The sequence below is a fragment of the Aegilops tauschii genome, chromosome 2, assembly GCF_002575655.3.
Source record: "Aegilops tauschii subsp. strangulata cultivar AL8/78 chromosome 2, Aet v6.0, whole genome shotgun sequence".
NCBI lineage: Eukaryota > Viridiplantae > Streptophyta > Magnoliopsida > Poales > Poaceae > Aegilops > Aegilops tauschii.
Window position 1 is genome coordinate 580,746,940 of NC_053036.3, and position 20,619 is coordinate 580,767,558.

Consider the following 20,619-nt stretch of genomic DNA (forward strand, 5'->3'; position numbering starts at 1 on the left):
GCACTGTCTTTCTATATATTTTTTTATTTTTACTAATTTTGGCAGAAGTTTTCAAGTATCAGAAGTATGGTGAATGTTCAGATTATTACAGACTGCTCTGTTTTAGACAGATTCTGTTTTTGATGCGTAGTTTGCTTCTTTTAATGAAACTATTGCAAAAACAAAATATGAATTGTTTTGCAAAAGTACTAAGAGTAGTGATTTGCTTTATTATACTAACGGATCTTACCGAGTTTTTTGTTGAAGTTTTGTGTGGATGAAGTGTTCGAAGATCGAGGATGTTTTGATATGAGGAGAAGAAGGAGAGGCAAGAGCTCAAGCTTGGGGATGCCCAAGGCACCCCAAGTAAATATTCAAGGAGACTCAAGCGTCTAAGCTTGGGGATGCCCCGGAAGGCATCCCCTCTTTCTTCAACAAGTATCGGTATGTTTTCGGATTCGTTTCGTTCATGCGATATGTGCAATCTTGGAGCGTCTTTTGCATTTAGTTTTCATTTTTCTTTTACGCACCATGCTGGTATGAGATAGTCCTTGGTTGATTTATAGAATGCTCTTTGCACTTCACTTATATTATTTGAGTATGGCTTTATAGAATGCTTCATGTGCTTCACTTATATCATTTGAAGTTTGGATTGCCTGTTTCTCTTCACTTAGACAACCGCTATTTGTAGAGTGCTCTTTTGCTTCACTTATATTTGTTAGAGCGTGGGCATATCTTTTGTAGAAAGAATTAAACTCTCTTGCTTCACTTATATCCATTTAGAGAGATGACAGGAACTGGTCATTCACATGGTTAGTCATAAAATCCTACATAAAACTTGTAGATCACTGAATATGATATGTTTGATTCCTTGCAATAGTTGCGATATAAAGGTGGTGATATTAGAGTCATGCTAGTGGGTAGTTGTGGATTCTAGAAATACTTGTGTTGAAGTTTGTGATTCCCGTAGCATGCACGTATGGTGAACCGTTATGTGATGAAGTCGGAGCATGATTTATTTATTTATTGTCTTCCTTATGAGTGGCGGTCGGGGACGAGCGATGGTCTTTTCCTACCAATCTATCCCCCTAGGAGCATGCGCGTAGTACTTTGTTTCGATAGCTAATAGACTTTTGCAATAAGTATGTGAGTTCTTTATGACTAATGTTGAGTCCATGGATTATACGCACTCTCACCCTTCCATCATTGCTATCCTCTTCGGTACCGTGCATTGCCCTTTCTCACCTCGAGAGTTGGTGCAAACTTCGCCGGTGCATCCAAACCCCGTGATACGATACGCTCTATCACACATAACCCTCCTTATATCTTCCTCAAAACAGCCACCATACCTACCTATCATGGCATTTCCATAGCCATTCCGAGATATATTGCCATGCAACTTCCATCATCATCATGACTTGAGCATTCATTGTCATATTGCTTTGCATGATCGTAAGATAGCTAGCATGATGTTTTCATGGCTTGTCCGTTTTTTGATGTCATTGCTACGCTAGATCATTGCACATCCCGGTACACCGCCGGAGGCATTCATATAGAGTCATATCTTTGTTCTAGATATCGAGTTGTAATATTGAGTTGTAAGTAAATAAAAGTGTGATGATCATCATTATTAGAGCATTGCCCCGGTGAGGAAAGGATGATGGAGACTGATTCCCCCACAAGTCGGGATGAGACTCCGGACGAAAAAAAAGAGAGAAGGCCCAAAAAAAGAAAAAAAAGAAAAAAAATGAGAGAAAAAGAGAGAAGGGTCAATGTTACTATCCTTTTACCACACTTGTGCTTCAGAGTAGCACCATGTTCTTCATATAGAGAGTCTCTTGAGTTATCACTTTCATATACTAGTGGGAATTTTCATTATAGAACTTGGCTTGTATATTCCGATGATGGGCTTCCTCAAATGCCCGAGGTCTTCATGAGCAAGCAAGTTGGATGCACACCCACTTAGTTTCAGTTTGAGCTTTCATACACTTATAGCTCTAGTGCATCCGTTGCATGGCAATCCCTACTCCTCACATTGACATCAATTGATGGGCATCTCCATAGCCCGTTGATTAGCCGCGTCGATGTGAGACTTTCTCCTTTTTGTCTTCTCCACACAACCTCCACCATCATATTCTATTACACCTATAGTGCTATATCCATGGCTCACGCTCATGTATTGCGCAAAAGTTGAAAATGTTTGAGAACGTCAAAAGTATGAAACAATTGCTTGGCTTGTCATCGGGGTTGTGCATGATTTGAATATTTTGTGTGGTGAAGATGGAGCATAGCCAGACTATATGACTTTGTAGGGATAACTTTCTTTGGCCATGTTATTTTGAAAAGACATGATTGCTTTATTAGTAGGCTTGAAGTATTATTGTTTTTATGTCAAAGGATAGACTATTGCTTTGAACCACTCGTATCTTAATATTCATGCCATGATTAGATACATGATCAAGATTAGGTAGCATTCCACATCAAAAAATATATTTTTTATCATTTACCTACTCGAGGACGAGCAGGAATTAAGCTTGGGGATGCTGATACGTCTCCGTCATATCTATAATTTTTGATTGTTCCATGCCAATATTCTACAACTTTCATATACTTTTGGCAACTTTTTATACTATTTTTTGGGACTAACATATTGATCCAGTGCCCAGTGCCAGTTCCTGTTTGTTGCATGTTTATGTTTCACAGAAACCCAATATCAAACGGAGTCCAAACGGGATAAAAACGGACAGAGAATTATTTTGGAATATTTATGATTTTTGGGAAGTAAAATCAACACGAGACGGTGCCCAAGGGGGCCACGAGGCAGGGGCGCGCCCCAGGGGGCAGGCATGCCCTGGACCCTCGTGGGCACCCCGTAAGGCGGTTGACGCTCTTCTTTTGCCGCAAGAAAGCTAATTTTATGAGAAAAATCTGGGCGAAAGATTCAACCCAATCGGAGTTACGGATCTCCAGATATAAAAGAAACGGTGAAAGGGCAGCAGAACAGAACGCAGAAACAGAGAGAGACAGAGAGATAGATTCAATCTCGGAGGGGCTCTCGCCCCTCCCATTCCATGGAGACCAAGGACTAGAGGGGAAGCCCTTCTCCCGTCTAGGGAGGAGGTCAAGGAAGATGAAGAAGAAGGGGGCCCTCTCCCCCTCTCTTCCGGTGGCGCCGGAACACTGCCGTGGCCATCATCATCACCGCAATCTTCACCAACAACTTCACCGCCATCATCACAACTTCTTCCCCCCTCTATGCAACGGTGTAACCTCTCTCTTACCCGCTGTAATCTCTACTTAAACATGGTGCTCAACGCTATATATTATTTCCCAATGGTGTATGGCTATCCTATGATGTTTGAGTAGATCCGTTTTGTCCTTTGGGTTATTTGATGATCAAGATTGGTTTGAGTTGCATGTTTTATTATTGGTGCTGTCCTATGGTGCTCTCCGTGTCGCGCAAGCATGAGGGATCCCCGCTGTAGGGTTTGCAATATGTTCATGATTTTCTTATGGTGGGTGGCGTGAGTGACAGAAGCACAGACCCGAGTAAGTAGGTTGTTTGCGTATGGGATAAAGAGGACTTGATACTTTAATGCTATGGTTGGGTTTTACCTTAATGATCTTTAGTAGTTGCGGATGCTTGCTAGAGTTCCAATCATAAGTGCATATGATTCAAGTGGAGAAAGTATGTTAGCTTATGCCTCTCCCTCAAATAAAATTGCAATAATGATTACCAGTCTAGTTATCGATTGCCTAGGGACAAATAACTTTCTCGTGACAAAAAGCTCTCTACTAAAACTAATTTAGTTGTGTCCTTATCTAAACAGCCCCTAGTTTTTATTTACGCGCTCTTTATTATCTTGCAAACCTATCCAACAACACCTACAAAGTACTTCTAGTTTCATACTTGTTCTAGGTAAAGCGAATGTGAAGCGTGCGTAGAGTTGTATCGGTGGTCGATAGAACTTGAGGGAATATTTGTTCTACCTTTAGCTCCTCGTTGGGTTCGACACTCTTACTTATCGAAAGAGGCTACAATTCCCCTATACTTGTGGGTTGTCAAGCGCGTGGCTCGTCTTTCTTGTGCTCGACATTGTAAAGATGATACGCTCCGTTGTGGAGCACTCTGGTGACAATGAAGGGGCCTTCCCAAGCAGGAGCGAGCTTGTGAGGTTTCTGTTGATCCACTCGAAGAACCAAGTCTCCCTCTTGAAATGCTCGACCCCTCACGTTTCTGGCGTGGAATCAACGCAGGTCTTGCTGATAAATGGTCGACCGGATCAGGGCCATCTCTCTTTCCTCTTCCAGGCGATCAACTGCATCTTGCCTAGCCTGCTCCGCTTCATCTTCAGAGAAAAGCTCGACTCGGGGTGCATTGTGAAGCAAGTCACTCGGTAGAACAGCTTCAGCTCCATAGACCAAGAAGAATGGAGTTCGGCCAGTCGACCGATTTGGAGTTATCCTCAATCCCCAAAGCACTGATGGAAGTTCATCGACCCAGGCGCCTGCTGCATGCTTGAGATCACGCATCAATCGGGGTTTCAGTCCTTTGAGAATCAATCCATTTGCTCTCTATGCTTGTCCATTCGACTCGGGATGGGCGACTGAAGCATAGTCGACTCGAGTGCCTTGGGAAGCACAGAAGGCTCGGAACTCATCAGAATCGAAGTTAGATCCATTGTCGGTGATGATGTTGTGCGGAACACCATATCTGAATGTTAATTTTCTGATGAAGCTGACAGCAGTACTGGCTTCAAGATTTTTGATAGGCTTGGCTTCAATCCATTTGGTGAACTTGTCGATTGCCACGAGCACATGAGTGAAGCCGCTTTTGCCAGTCCTCAGAGGTCCAACCATGTCCAATCCCCAAACAGCAAAGGGCCAGACGAGTGGAATGGTCTTCAGGGCTGATGTAGGTTTGTGAGACATGTTCGAGTAAAACTGGCAACCTTCACATCTGTCGACTATTTCTTTCGCCATTTCATTTGCTTGTGGCCAATAAGACCCTGCTCGGTATGCTTTGGCCACAATGGTCCGAGAGGATGCATGGTGACCACAGGTCCCCGAGTGGATGTCGTTGAGGATCACTCGACCTTCTTCTGGTGTTATGCATTTCTGGCTGACTCCAGTTACACTTTCTCTGAACAACTGTCCTTTTATCACCGTAAAGGCTTTGGATCGACGGACGATCTGTCGAGCCTCTTCTTCATCTTCTGGGAGTTCCTTCCTAAGAATGTACGCAATGTACGGCACTGTCCAGTCGGGAGTGATGACCAAAACCTCCAAGATCAAGTCGACCACAGCTAGGACTTCGACTTCAGTCGGATCAGTGGCACTCTTTGGTTGTGGGGGCTCTTCAGTGAAAGGATCTTCCTGAACTGAAGGTGTATGAATATGTTCCAAAAACACATTGCTGGGAATGGCTTCCCTCTTGGAACCTATCTTTGCCAAATCATCGGCTGCTTGATTTTACAATCAGGGTATGTGATGGAGCTCTAAACCCTCAAACTTCTTCTCTAACTTTCTCACTTCATTACAATAGCCAGTCATAGCCGGGCTTCTGACGTCCCACTCCTTCATTACTTGATTAACCACTAAATCCGAGTCGACATAGACCATGAGGCGACGGACGCCGAGTGAAATGGCCATACGCAACCCGTACAAAAGTGCCTCATATTCAGCTTCATTGTTGGAGGAATCAAAATGAATCTAGAGAACATAGCTGAGCTTGTCACCTCGGGGGGATACCAATACCACCCCAGCACCGGAACCATTCAGCATCTTGGATCCATCAAAGAACATGGTCCAATGCTCCGAGTGAATCTGAGTCGGCAGTTGCTGTTCGACCCACTCGGCGAGGAAATCTTCTATTGCTTGGGACTTGATAGCTTTCTTTGCCTCAAACTTGATATCCAAGGGAAGGAGTTCAATCGCCCATTTTGCCACTCGACCAGTTGCATCTCTGTTGTTCAGAATTTTTGACAATGGTGCGTTGCTGACGACTGTAATGGAGTGATCAGAGAAATAATGTGCAACCTTCTTCGTGGTCATGTAAATCCCATAAACAAGCTTCTGATAATGAGGATATCTTTGCTTGGATGGATTCAGAACTTCAGAAACATAGTATACTGGGCGCTGAACTTTATAGGCTTTTCCTTCTTCTTCCCGCTCGACCGTGAGTACTGTACTGACAACTTGTCCAGTGGCTGCAATATAAAGCAGTAAAGGCTCTTTGCTGAAGGGGGTAGCGAGCACCCACTGGGTGTAGGGCTTTGAGTTCTGCAAATGCTGCATCAGCTTCAGGAGTCCACTCGAACTTGTCAGATTTCTTCATTAGTCGGTAAAGAGGCAATGCCTTTCCACCGAGGCGAGAAATGAATCGACTCAAGGCGGCCAAACAACTAGTAAGCTTCTGGACATCATGCACACACGCAGGGCGCTTCATCCGGAGTATGGCACCAACTTTCTCTCGGTTCGCGTCGATCCCTCGTTCGGAAACGAGGAAGCCGAGTAACTTTCCGCCAGGAACTCCGAATGTGCACTTTCATGGATTAAGCTTGATATCATACCTTCTTAGGTTGGCAAAGGTTTCAGCAAGGTCAGCCAGCAGGTCGGAACCTTTACGTGACTTGACCACAATGTCATCCATGTCTGCTTCCACATTCTGACTGATTTGAGTGAGGAGACACTTCTGAATCATCCTCATGAATGTGGCTCCAGCGTTCTTGAGACCGAATGGCATGGTGACATAACAAAAACACCCGAATGGAGTGATGAAAGCCGTTTTTATCTCATCGGGTCCATACAGTCGGATCTGATGGTACCCGGAATAGGCGTCTAGAAAAGATAGACGCTCACACCCCGCAGTCGAGTCGACGATCTAGTCGATGCAGGGAAGAGGAAAATGATCTTTCGGGCAGGCCCGATTGATATGCTTGAAGTCAATGCACATGCGAAGTGAGACGTCCTTCTTGGGGACCATGACAACACTGGCGAGCCACTCGGAGTGGAAAATCTCTCGGATGAACTCAGCACCCAGGAGCCGAGCCACTTCCTCACCAATTGCTTTTCTCTTCTGTACGGCGGACCGTCGAAGATGTTCCTTGACTGGTTTTACTTTCGGGTCGACTAGCAAACGATGCTCAGCCAGTCCCCTGGGTACACCCGGCATGTCAGAAGGTTTCCATGCAAAGATGTCCCCGTTGTCATGGAGGAACTGGATGAGCGCTTCTTCCTATTTGCTGTCGAGTGATGTTGAGATATGAGTAGGAGCAGCATTAGGATCGGTCGGGTGAATATGAATCGGCTTGGTTTCACCGGACGACCAAAATGCAGAATCTGTGGCAGTCTTCTTGGAGCGCAGCAAATCACTCGGGTCTGCATTTTTCCGGTATTCTTGCATTTCGACTACAGCCATTTGTGCATCGGCGATTTTTGAGCCCTTCTGGAAGCACTCTTCTGCCTTCTGCCGATTGCCAGTGATAGTGATCACTCCTCTGGGACCTGATACGTCTCCGTCGTATCTATAATTTTTTATTGTTCCATGCCAATATTCTACAACTTTCATATATTTTTGGCAACTTTTTATACTATTTTTGGGGACTAACATATTGATCCAGTGCCCAGTGCCAGTTCCTGTTTGTTGCATGTTTTTGTTTCGCAGAATATCCATATCAAATGGACTCCAAACGGGATAAAAACGGACGGAGATTATTTTTGGAATATTCGGAGAATATGGGAAGGAAAATCCACGCGAGACGGTGCCCGAGGGAGGCACGAGGCGGGGGGCGCGCCCCACCCCCCTGGGCGCACCCCTGACCCTCGTGGGCTCGCCGTAAGGCGGTTGATGCCCTTCTTCGGCCGCAAGAAAGCTAATTTTTAGAAAAAATCACAGCGAAGATTTCAGTCCAATCAAAGTTACGGATCTCCATATATATACGAAACGGTGAAAGGGCAGCAGAACAGAACGCAGAAACAGAGAGAGACAGAGAGACCGATCCAATCTCGGAGGGGCTTTCCCCCTCCCATGCCATGGAGGCCAAGGACCAGAGGGGAAACCCTTCTCCCATCTAGGGACGAGGTCAAGGAAGAAGAAGAAGAAGGGGGCCCCTCTCCCCCTCTCTCCCGGTGGCGCCGGTACGCTGCCGTGGCCACCATCATCATCACCGCAATCTACATCAACAACTTCACCGCCATCATCACCAACTCTCCTCCCCCTCTATGCAGCGGTGTAACCTCTCTCTTACCCGCTGTAATCTCTACTTAAACATGGTGCTCAACGCTATATATTATTTCCCAATGATGTATGGCTATCCTATGATGTTTGAGTAGATCCGTTTTGTCCTATGGGTTATTTGATGATCAAGATTGGTTTGAGTTGCATGTTTTATTATTGGTGCTGTCCTATTGTGCTCTCCGTGTCGTGCAAGCGTGAGGGATCCCCGCTGTAGGGTTTGCAATATGTTCATGATTTGCTTATGGTGGGTGGCGTGAGTGACAGAAGCACAGACCCGAGTAAGTAGGTTGTTTGCGTATGGGATAAAGGGGACTTGATACTTTAATGCTATGGTTGGGTTTTACCTTAATGATCTTTAGTAGTTGCGGATGCTTGCTAGAGTTCCAATCATAAGTGCATATGATCCAAGTAGAGAAAGTATGTTAGCTTATGCCTCTCCCTCAAATAAAATTGCAACAATGATTACCGGTCTAGTTATCGGTTGCCTAGGGACAAATAACTTTCTCGTGACAACAAGCTCTTTACTAAAACTAATTTAGTTGTGTCTTTATCTAAACAACCCCTACTTTTTATTCACATACTCTTTATTATCTTGCAAACCTATCCAAAAACACCTACAAAGTACTTCTAGTTTCATACTCGTTCTAGGTAAAGCAAACGTCAAGCGTGCGTAGAGTTGTATCGGTGGTCGATAGAACTTGAGGGAATATTTGTTCTACCTTTAGCTCCTCATTGTGTTCGACACTCTTACTTATCGAAAGAGGCTACAATTGATCCCCTATACTTGTGGGTTATCGGGACCAGGCATTTTCAATTTGAGGTACACGTAACATGGTCGAGCCATGAAATGTGCATAGGCAGGCCTACCCAGAATAGCATGGTAAGCACTCTGGAAATCCACTACTTCAAATGTCAACTTTTCCTTGCGGTAATTCTTGGAATCACCGAAAACCACATCAAGGGCGATCTGGCCGAGTGATTCAGCCTTCTTGCCAGGTATAACGCCATGGAAACTCATATTGCTTTCACTGAGCTTGGACATCGGAATGCCCATTCCCTTCAAGGTTTCAGCATAAAGGATATTCAGGCCGCTACCACCATCCATTAGCACTTTGGTCAGTCGAGTACCTTTAACAACTGGGTTGACCACCAACGCTTGCCTCCCAGGGGTGGCTATACGCGCTGGGTGATCAGATTGGTCGAATGTGATGGCCGTCTGAGACCACTTCAAATAACTGGGCGTTGCCAGAGCAACCATATTTACTTCTCTGTTGATAACTTTCAGTCAACTTTTTCTCTCCACATCAGCAAAAATCATCACAGTGGAATTGACGTTGGGAAAACCATCGTCATCTTCTTCCTTATCCTCATCTTTGTCCAACTCCTTTTCCTTCTCATTGGGTTGCTTTTCTCGGAACTGCTGGATCAAAACTCAGCACTATCGAGTGGTATGTTTAGGATAAATCAGATTACCCTCTTCATCTTTCTTGATGTGAATGTGACATGGCAAATCCAACACATCATGTCTGGCTTGATCTTTCACTTTCTTGGGGGTCCAGGGCCCTTTGGGCTTCCCCTTCAACTTTCCTTGAGCCACGGCTAAGGCTTCTCCAGGAGCAGCTGGCTTGGCTTTGCGCTTCTGTTTCCGACTGGAATTCCCTCCTCCGGTTTCCTGGGCGACTGTTTTGTGCTTGCCACTCCGGAGTTGGTCTTCTTCTTCGCCATTAGCGTATTTGGTGGCAATCTCCATCATCCGAGTCAGGGACATATCCCCTGTCCGACCGAATTTCAGATTCACCTCTTGATACTTAACTCCTTCTTTGAAAGCATAAACTGCTTGGTGATCTGACACATTCTCCACTGTATGGTGCAACATGATCCATCTCTGGATATAGTCTCTCAAGGTTTCATTCGGTTTTTGCACACAATGCTGCAATTCTGTCAATCCCGCTGGTCGTTTGCAAGTACCTTCAAAAGTCCTAACAAACACTCGGGCGAGTTCCTCCCAACTGAATATACTGCCAGGCGCTAACTGGTTCAACCATGCTCTGGCCGAGCCTTCCAACATCAGAGGAAGGTGCTTCATGGCCACTTCATCATTGCCACCACCAATTTGTATAGCCACTCGGTAGTCCTCAAGCCAAGTGTCAGGCTTAGACTCACCAGTAAACTTGCTGACTCCAGTCGCCAACCTGAAGTTGGGAGGAATCACTGCGGCCCTGATGGCTTTGCTGAAACACTCGGGAACTGAAACACGCACTCTGCTGCCAGTCGGATAATATCTGTCATGGCCTTCTCTGTGTGCTCTGTTCCTGTCAACCAGACCTTGAACGAGAATAGATCTCGCATCAATGCCCGGCTCCCTTGGGTCGACTGGTACTCTTCGCTCGCCGCTGTGAGGGCGTCTGTCATCATGCCACCGAGGCACATATGACCCACTCCTCGGAGGAGGCGTGGGCACTCGACGACGGTCATCGTGGCCGAGCCAGTGATCATATTGCTCGTGGTTTCTGTACTGATCTTGCCTGTGCCCACGTCCTTCACGCCGCGGGGGCGATCTTGGGCTGTGAGCCGACTGAACCGTATCTGCCATCACAGATCTGCTATGAATCCTGTTCCGCGACTGAGATACCGCTGTGTTCTGCTCTCCGGCCGCCCGGAGTAAGGCCCAGATCTGCATCAAACCTCTGCCAGCCTCCGACTGGGAAGGCTGAATTGACTCTGCTATGCGGGCCGCTGCCATGAGATTTTGAATCGGAGTGCGATATACCTGAGGTTGAGGCGGAAAAAGTTGTCGTCGACTGGACTCAGGGATCCGCTGCCGAGCACGCTCGTCGAGTGCATGCTGCAGATTCTCTAGTTGAGTGCGCTCAGCCAAGTTGGCCAGGCGCGCCTCCTCCAAGGCCCGAGCCTCAGGGGTTTCTCCAACGATAGGAGTGTGAAGCGCATCCATATTGCGGCGACGAAGCTCTTCCCTCTGCTGCGAAGAAAGGGGCTCGGGGCGGTACTCCTCGTGAACGCGCGACGGATCGCCGCCGCCATCACCATCGTCGTCGTGGGGGAAGCCAGGAGGACTGCGTGGTCCATTGACCATCAAGACTTCCGCCGCGGGATCGCTGCTGTCGCACTCAGATGCGGTCTCGACGGAGCCAGTCGACAGGTCGAACAGGCCATAGAGAGTTTCGTCGGGCTCGATTGCCGCGACTTGAGGGGTGGCTGACTAACGGGCCACCGCGTGTCTCACCCACCGCTGGAGCCGCGACCGACCGGAACGCTTGCGCCGGCGAGCAGCGGGGGGCGAGGACACCATACGAGCCGACCAATACTGCGTCGACGGCTGCCGGAGAAGGACACCGCGGACGCATGCACGAAAGTGCGTCGCCCCGCGGACGGGGAGCGCCTCGACGTCGAGTAGAGCTTCCTGAAGCCAAGCGGAGTCGTCGGCAACGAAAACGAGCGTGCCGAGACAGATCTCGCGGCCCTCAGCCAATCCTCCGGTGGAAACCATGATGACGAGAATCGGAAAAAAGCGCAACTCCACCAAAAAGTCGCTAAGACACCTGCCCCACGGTGGGCGCCAACTGTCGTGGATCTAAGACTGACAGTAGAATGGGGGTAGGTATGAGGAGGCAAGATCCTAGCTATGGCGAAGTTGTACACACGAGTTTTACCAGTTCAGGCCCTTCGCAGAGGAAGTAATAGCCCTACGTTTCGATGCCCGGAGGCGGTCGACTGGATTATGTGTGTGTGTTACAGGGGTGCGAACCCTTGTGCCAGAAGAGGGGGGTGGCTTATATAGAGTGCGCCAGGACCCCGGCCATCTTCCGTGACCAAGAGTTCAATGTACATAAAGAGGACACGTTATTGATAACGCCAGCCTTAAATGCCTTAATGGCCTTAAAGACTACAGAGTGAACGCTTGTCCGTTGCTGTTCTGGATGACTCCTGGTCTTCAATAAGTCGAATGGATTCTTGTATGGTCGAGTGGTCGAGTGACCACAGGAAGGAGGGGTCTCCGAGTAGATGGTAGGTCGAGTGGATTGCACTCGACACCAGTGTTAGGCCCTCCCTGTTGTCTACTGAGCTTCCTTGCTTCTAGGGCAGCGACCCTGGATAGGGCGTATAGGTCAGACCTATGACCCTACACCAGGTCTATGTCATCATCACCCCCTTTCCTTCCCTTCCCCCTCTCCGTTCATTCTTCCCCCTTCCTCTAGGTGGAATCCTACTAGGACTTGGAGTCCTAGTAGGACTCCTCTCTCCTGGCATGCCCTACAGGGGCCGGCCGGCCTCCCCCACCCCTCCTTTATATACGGGGGCAGGGGGCACCCTAGAACACACATGATCAATTGTCTTAGTCGCGTGCGGTGTGATAACCCACAAGTATAGGGGATCAATTGTATCCTCTTTCGATAAATAAGAGTGTCGAACCCAACCAGGAGCTAAAGGTAGAACAATTATTCCATCAAGTTCTATCTATCACCGATACAACTCTACGCGCGCTTGACATTCGCTTTACCTAGAACAAGTATAAAAGCAGAAGTACTTTGTAGGTGTGATAGGATAGGTTTGCAAGATATAAAGAGCACGTAAATAAAAACTAGGGGCTGTTTAGGTAAAGAAGCAATAAAGTTAGTATAGCAAGTGTGGAAAAGTGGTGGTAGGAGTTGCGAAATTGTCCCTAAGCAATTGACTACTTTACTAGACCGATAGCAAGTTTTATGTGGGAGAGGCCACTGCTAGCATGTCATCCCTGACTTGGAATTCTATGCACTTATGATTGGAACTATTAGCAAGCATCCGCAACTACTAACGTTCATTAAGGTAAAACCCAACCATAGCATTAAGATATATTGGTCCCCCTTCAATCCTGTATGCATCAATTTATTTGCTAGGTTGAAGCTTCTGTCACTCTTGCCCTCCAATGCATAGTCCTATCAACATACAACTAACCCCTTTCTCAAAAAAAACATACAACTAACCCTATGGTGTGATCCACGTGCGCGCTCATATGATGGGCACAAAAGGACAGCAACATAACCACAAGCAAATTAAACCAATCATAGCAATTCACCAATTACCGATAGGACAACGAAAATCTACTCAGACATCATAGGATGGCAACACATCATTGGATAATAATATGAAGCATAAAGCACCATGTTCAAGTAGAGGGTACAACGGGTTGCGGGAGAGTGGACCGCTGTAGATAGATGGAGGAAGGTGATGGAGATGTTGGTGAAGATGACGGAGGTGTTGGTGTAGATTGCAGTGATGATGATGGCCCCGGCGGCGTTCCGGCGCCACCGGAAGAGAGGGGGAGAAGGCCCCCCTTCTTCTTCTTCTTCTTCCTTGACCTTCTCCCTAAATGGGAGAAGGGTTTCCCCTCTGGTCCTTGGCTTCCATGTCATGGGAGGGGCGAGAGCCCCTCCGAGATTGGATATGTCTCTCTGTCTCTCTGTTTCTGCGCTCCAGATTCTGGCCTTTCACCGCTTCTTATATTCCCGGAGATCCGTAACTCCGATTGGGATGAAATTTGAACACGATTTTTATCCGGATATTGGCTTTCTTGCGGAGAAAGAAGCGCACCAACCGCCTTACGGGGTGTCCACGAGGGTCAGGGGCGCCCCCACCCCCTAGGGCGCGCCCCTGCCTCGTGGCCCCCTCGGGCATCGTCTCGCGTTGATTCTTCTTCCCAAAAATCACATATATTCCAGAAAAAATCTCCATCAGTTTTTATCCTGTTGGACTCTGTTTGATATGGATTTTTTGCGAAACAAAAAACATGCAACAAACAGGAACTGGCACTGGGTACTGGATCAATATGTTAGTCCCAAAATTAGTATAAAAGTTGCCAATAGTATATAAAAGTTGTAGAATATTGGCATGGAACAATCAAAAATTATAGATACGACCGAGACGTATCACCATCCCCAAGCTTATTTCCCGCTCGTCCTCGAGTAGGTAAATGATAAAAAAATTGATGTGGAGTGCTACCTAGCATAATCTTGATGATGTAATCTAATCATGGCATGAATATTAAGATACGGGTGATTCAAAGCAATAGTCTATCATTTGACATTAAGACAATAATAGTTCAAGCATACCAACCAAGCAATTATGTCTTCTCAAAATAACATAGCCAAAGAAAGCTCATCCCTACAAAATCATATATTTTGGCTATGCTTCATCTTCGTCACACAAAAATGCTCCCATCATGCACAACCCCGATGACAAGCCAAGCAATTGTTTCATACTTTAGTATTTTCAAACTTTTTCAACCTTCATGCAATATATGAGCGCGAGCCATGGAGATAGCACTATAGGTGGAATAGGATATGATGGTGGAGGTGGTGTGGAGAAGACAAAAAGGGAGAAAGTATCACATCAACGCGGCTAATCAATGGGCTATGGAGATGCCCATCAATTGATTTCAATGCGAGGAGTAGGGATTGCCATGCAACGGATGCACTAGAGCTATAAGTGTATGAAAGCTCAAACTGAAACTAAGTGGGTGTGCATCCAACTTGCTTGCTCATGAAGACCTAGGGCATTTGAGGAAGCCCATCGTTGGAATATACAAGCCAAGTTCTATAATGAAAATACCCACTAGTATATGAAAGTGATAACTCAAGAGACTCTCTATATGAAGAACATGGTGCTACTCTGAAGCACGAGTGTGGTAAAAGGATAGTAACATTGCCCCTTCTCTCTTTTTCTCTCATTTTTTTTGGTGGGCTTCTTTGGCCTCTTTTTTTGGGCTTCTTTGGCCTCTTTCATTTTTATTTTTAAAGTCCGGGGTCTCATCCCGACTTGTGGGGGAATCATAGTCTCCATCATCCTTTCCTCACTAGGGCAATGCTCTAATAATGATGATCATCACACTTTTATTTACTTACAACTCAATATTACAACTCGATACTAGAACAAAGATATGAATCTGTATGAATGCCTCCGGCGGTGTACCGGGATGTGCAATGATCTAGCGTAGCAAAGATATCAAAAAATAGACAAGCCATGAAAATATCATGCTAGCTATCTTACGATCATGCAAAGCAATATGACAATAAATGCTCAAGTCATGTATATGATGATGATGGAAGTTGCATGGCAATATATCTCGGAATGGCTACGGAAATGCCATGATAGGTAGGTATGGTGGTTGTTTTGAGGAAGATATAAGGAGGCTTATGTGTGATAGAGTGTATCGTATCACGGGGTTTGGATGCACCGGCGAAGTTTGCACCAACTCTCTGAAGAAAATATGCCCTAGAGGCAATAATAAAGTTGTTATTTATATTTCCTTATATCATTATAAATGTTTATTATTCGTGCTAGAATTGTATTAACCGTAAATTTAGTACATGTGTGAATACATAGACAAACAAAGTGTCACTAGTATGCCTCTACTTGAGTAGCTCGTTGAATCAAAGATGGTTAAGTTTCCTAGCCATAGACATGAGTTGTCATTTGATTAACGGGATCACATCATTAGAGAATAATGTGATTGACTTGACCCATTCCGTTAGTTTAGCACTTGATCGTTTAGTATGTTGCTATTGCTTTCTTCATGACTTATACATGTTCCTATGACTATGAGATTATGCAACTCCCGAATACCGGAGGAACAATTTGTGTGCTACCAAACGTCACAACGTAACTGGGTGATTATAAAGGTGCTCTACAGGTGTCTCCGATGGTACTTGTTCAGTTGGCATAGATCGAGATTAGGATTTGTCACTCCGAGTATCGGAGAGGTATCTCTGGGCCCTCTCGGTAATGCACATCGCTATAAGCCTTGCAAGCAATGTGACTAATGAGTTAGTTACGGGATGATGCATTACAGAACGAGTAAAGAGACTTGCCGGTAACGAGATTGAGCTAGGTATGATGATACCGACGATCGAATCTCGGGCAAGTAACATACCGATGACAAAGGGAACAACGTATGTTGTTATGCGGTTTGACCGATAAAGATCTTCGTAGAATATGTAGGAGCCAATATGAGCATCCAGTTACCGCTATTGGTTATTGACCAGAGATGTGTCTCGTCATGTCTACATAGTTCTCGAACCCTTAGGGTCCGCACGCTTAACGTTCCATGACGATTTGTATTATGAGTTATGTTATTTGATAACCGAAGTTTGTTCGGAGTCCCGGATGAGATCATGGACATGACGAGGAGTCTTGAAATGGTCGATACATAAAGATTGATATATTGGACGATGTTATTCGGACACTGGATGAGTTCTGGAAGGTACCGGATAAATATCGGAGTGCCGGAGGGTTATCGGAACCCCCCGGGGGAACTAATGGGCCTTCATGGGCCTTAGTGGGGAGAGAAAAGGGCCACAAGGGGCTGGCCGCAGCCCCCTGGGTCCAAATTGGACTAGGGGAAGGGGGCGGCACCCCCCTTTCCTCCCTTCCCCCTCTCCCTTCCTTCTTCCCCCTTCCTCCAGGTGGAATCCTACTAGGACTTGGAGTCCTAGTAGGACTCCTCTCCTGGCGCGCCCTATAGGGGCCGGCCGCCTCCCCCTCCCCTCCTTTATATACGGGGGCAGGGGGCACCCTAGAACACACAAGATCAATTGTCTTAGCCGTGTGCGGTACCCCTCTCCACAGTTACACACCTCGGTCATATCGTCGTAGTGCTTAGGCGAAGCCCTGCGCCGGTAACTTCATCATCACCATCGCCACGCAGTCATGCTGACGGGACTCTCCCTCGTCCTCAACTGGATCAAGAGATCGAGGGACGTCATCGAGCTAAACGTGTGCTGAACGTGGAGGTGCCGTACGTTCGGTACTTGGATCGGTTGGATCGCGAAGACGTTCGACTACATCAACCGCGTTACTAAACGCTTCTGCTTTCGGTCTATGAGGGTACGTGGACACACTCTCCCCGCTCATTGCTATGCATCTCCTAGATAGATCTTGCGTGACCGTAGGTAATTTTTTTTTGAAATACTGCGTTCCCCAACAGCTAGTTATCTCATATGTTGAGGATTGGTACTCTCGTATGTAGGGGATGGGTTTAGTGCTCTCATTTATTGGAGTAGGGGGTGTTATGTTCTCAACTGGGGCTGGTTGAAGAACAACATCAATGGGGGAAGTGTTGGGTTCGGGAACAACATGGGGACATTTGAATTGCTTCCAAACCAATTGTGCAAAGTCCTCTTTCTCTTCATTTCTACAAACAAGAATATAACTTAATACATTGATTGATTTAAAGTATAACTATACTGACTAGCTACTATAACTAGAGGATTTTAACTCTTAACAAAAAGCATTGCCTAATTCTTAAATTTTAACTCTTAATAGCTAGCTACTATAAAAGAGTAACAAAATAGAGAAAATAGCTAAACACGACCTTCAGAGTAGCGTTACCCCGGATGACCAGACAGAGCAGGATGCGAGAGCTGTTGACCACAGGTAACCAGTGAGCAAGAGGTTGGAGCAAGCCCCCTTAAGTCCATGCCATCGTCGGTGGACTAGATGGGGATGCCACCGGCGCCATGTTGGGGAAGTCGATGTTGTTGAGGGTACGAGCCGGCTAAGGCTGGTCCACCGTAGGGGAGGTTGGCTAGTCATTGTTGGGGACGAGACAATGAAGAGATTCCGGCCAACTGATTTTGGCGGCAACTAGGGCATTGATGGTGACATGGCGTGCGAGCAGCTCATGCGAGGTGGTCTGGAATGAATGAGTGACTACTCAAGGACATATTATCTTGATCATGGTTGTGTGGGGCTTGATGGGCTGGCACCGATTGGCTGGGTAGGCCTTAATATTAGCAGTAGAAAATTTTGCATTGCTGGAGCGTAGACTCGAGCATGCTAAAGCCCCTCCAGTAGATTGTCGTTGCATCAAACCAAATTATAAGTGTAAGTAAGATTGCCGGCCACAAACAACAAATCTAAACTATTTGAAGTGCAAAAGGAGAACAATGACTTTCTTTCATACCATAAAGCTTACAAAAGAGTGGCATGAAAACACGAATAGTAGTCCAAAAAAGATGGTATGGAGTTAGAAGCATATATGATTAAAAAACATGGCAGCTTATTTTTCTCGTCCAAATAGCAAGACAAAAGAAATTTGATTTGATCAAAGCTAGTAAGACACATACCAATTCAATAGCAGCTTCCAAAGAAAACATGCCCGTCTAGTAACTTATCCGTATTACCGAGTAATATCCAGCAACAGTCACATGACATCATATGCACATTTGAAGGAAATGAGTTACCTCAAATGAATGGTTAAACAATCATTTTATCTTATTTGGTTAGTGTAATCATTTGCTCCAATCAACCTACACTATAGAAAAACAAGGAAAAGCTTAATGCTATCTAGAATCATGGAATGCAAGAATAATTCGGGAGTCGAAGCTAATCCAAGCCCATGATTTCTCACCATGTGAGAAAAAAATCGAAAAAGTGCAAAAAATGTGTAAGGGCAACAAAAACATTAGCATGACGATTAACTGAAGCTTGCAAGCATATAAATGGGAACAAAAGTTAATACCTACAATTTCAAAGAGAAAAGCACAATGTAGAGTGGTGAATGTACTCAAAATAAGCATATAACAACTCAAAATGACACAATTATTGCACAAATAATTCGTAAAATAATAAAAATGTTAGCAATTGCAATATGTGGATAGTCAATCAAGATGCAACTTAATTTGAAACAATAAAAATGCACAAAAAATGTAAATAGGTGAATACAAAAGTTATATTCAATGGAAGGCCCTATTATAAATCAGACTTGAACAATAGGAACTGAAACCATGTGATACATTGGATACGTATATACCTCTTAAGAAAGAGGCAGCATATTACTATTGACTACTAGATCTTGTCACATTGCAAAGCAAAGTTAAAGATCATCATCAATAGAACATGAATAGTCTTACGAGATAAATTATTGCAACAAAAAAAACTACACAAAAAAGTCATAGGTGCATACAGAAGCTATTTTCGAGTGAATAGGAAGATAACACACTCACCGTAGATGGTCCTACCCTCAGACTGCACCATCTTCATGCGCTCTGCAATATCCTATACAACAACTTGGAGAATCAGCGTGAGGGGGGCATTTGACATGGATGACCGTAATGGATGGGTAAGGGCTTAGTGATGGGAAAGGAAGGGTTTGGCATGCGTTTGATCGATCTAGAAAAATATTCATCTCAATTCATTGATTAATTCATAAGAATCAAATATATTTTCCATAGTTTTTGTACATAGGTCCTCATTCTTGTAAGTTAAGTGAAGAACAAAATATGACATTGTTTTTTTAAGAAAGAGAGCATGAGAAAATAACATACTAATTTTGCATATTTTAACACAGCTTACACACCCTTTCCCTATGTCTATGTATAATAAGTCTAGGTGGAAAGAATGTGCAAGAATAGCTAGGGTTCATGAATTTCTTACCAAGGTAGATAAGAACACTTCATTATGCCAGGTCCGATTCTTTTTAAGAAAACTATTAGTAATGAGAACCACCAAAAAAGGCAGTATGGAAATCCTCAAACAGTCCAAGCTTAAGAGAGTATATATACACATGTTTATTATTATTTCGATGTTTGAACTAAGGGTCTAGGATTCTAGTTTTGCTAAATCTCAAGACCAACCCTAAACTTAGTATCTCCATTTCTTGATATGCGGGTTTAAAGTTATATGAAGACTAAAAAGAAACAAAGGGAGTTGGTTGTGTTAGTAGCACCCTAGTGTAGGAAGCAGAAATATGGACGTGGACTCCTGCATCTGCATGTCGTCCACGCAACAATAATCGACTATTTTGTCAATTGAGTGAGACATCAACCAATGTTTCTTACCAGTTCCAAGAGTTTTGAAAGGTCACTACGACTCAAATGTTTAGCTAGCAACCGACATTTGTCTCTTATATAAGGCCTCTTTGATTTATAGACTTCACAAAATGCAGGAATAGGAAAAGAAGATTATTAGAATGGCATGTCCTCTTGAACCCTAGAGGAATAGAAAGCCACATGAATTTGGATCAAAAGAGTGTTTAATGTAAGAAAAATAAAGGAATTGCACAAAGAGGGTTGAGTAGATGAAAATTTTCCTCCAAAATAACGTGGAAAGCAAAGCTTATAATTTTTTCGTAAGTATTTCCATTCCAATAAATCAAACGACATATGTAGAAAAATAACAATCTAGATCTTCCAAAAAACATATGAAACTTCTTTGAATCAAAGCAACCGTAAATAGGGTGCTCTTACCACTACTCTATTCGTAGCATCGAGAGGACAAGCGCCACTCACGCAAAGAGAGAACAAAGCGCATGAGTGAGCAAGTGATATAGAAAGATGGTGTCTTAACGTAGATAATAGCCCCGTCCATAGATATGGAGAACAATATGATTTTTCGTGTTTTTTGAA